This window comes from Entelurus aequoreus, linkage group LG08, assembly GCF_033978785.1.
Source record: "Entelurus aequoreus isolate RoL-2023_Sb linkage group LG08, RoL_Eaeq_v1.1, whole genome shotgun sequence".
Lineage (NCBI taxonomy): Eukaryota > Metazoa > Chordata > Actinopteri > Syngnathiformes > Syngnathidae > Entelurus > Entelurus aequoreus.
In genome coordinates this window covers 10,404,012-10,405,224 of record NC_084738.1, presented here as the reverse complement: position 1 = coordinate 10,405,224, position 1,213 = coordinate 10,404,012, and positions in this window count along the sequence as shown.

Sequence of the window (1,213 nt, the reverse complement as noted above, 5' to 3'; positions counted from 1 at the left end):
GGTCGCTAATAAAAAAAAAGGCCTTGCCTTTACCGGAAGTAGCGTGACGTCACCGGAGGAAGGACTCCTCACATTTCCCCATTGTTTACAATGCAGCGAGAGAGATTCGGACCGAGAAAGCGACGATTACCCCATTAATTTGAGCGAGGATGAAAGATTCGTGGATGAGGAAAGTGAGAGTGAAGGACTAGAGTGCAGTGCAGGACGTATCTTTTTTCGCTCTGACCGTAACTTAGGTACAAGCTGGTTCATTGGATTCCACACTCTCCTTTTTCTATTGTGGATCACGGATTTGTATTTCAAACCACCTCGGATACTATATCCTCTTGAAAATGAGAGTCGAGAACGCGAAATGGACATTCACAGTGACTTTTATCTCCACGACAATACATCGGCGAAGCTCTTTAGCTACTGAGTTAACGTGATAGCATCGGGCTCAAATGCAGATAGAAGCAAAATAAATAAACCCCTGACTGGAAGGATAGACAGAAAATCAACAATACTATTAAACCATGGACCTGTAACTACACTAGGGATGTCCGATAATATCGGCCTGCCGATATTATCGGCCGATAAATCCGTTAAAATGTAATATCGGAAATTATCGGTATCGTTTTTTTTTTATTATCTGTTGTTTTTTTTTAATTAAATCAACATAAAAAACACAAGCTACACTTACAATTAGTGCACCAACCCAAAAAACCTCCCTCCCCCCATTTCTTTCTGTTATCAATATTCTGGTTCCTACATTATATATCAATATATATCAATACAGTCTGCAAGGGATACAGTCCGTAAGCACACATGATTGTGCGTGCTGCTGGTCCACTAATAGTACTAACCTTTAACAGTTAATTTTACTCATTTTCATTCATTACTAGTTTCTATGTAACTGTTTTTATATTGTTTTACTTTCTTTTTTATTCAAGAAAATGTTTTTAATTTAGTTATCTTATTTTACTATTTTTTTTAAAAAGTACCTTATCTTCACCATACATGGTTGTCCAAATTAGACATAATAATGTGTTAATTCCACGACTGCATATATCGGTTGATATCGGTATCGGTTGATATCGGTATCGGTAATTAAAGAGTTGGACAATATCGGAATATCGGATATCGGCAAAAAGCCATTATCGGACATCCCTAAACTACACGGTTAATCATTCCCAGCTTGGCGAAGCTTAACAATGCTGTTGCTAACGACGCCATT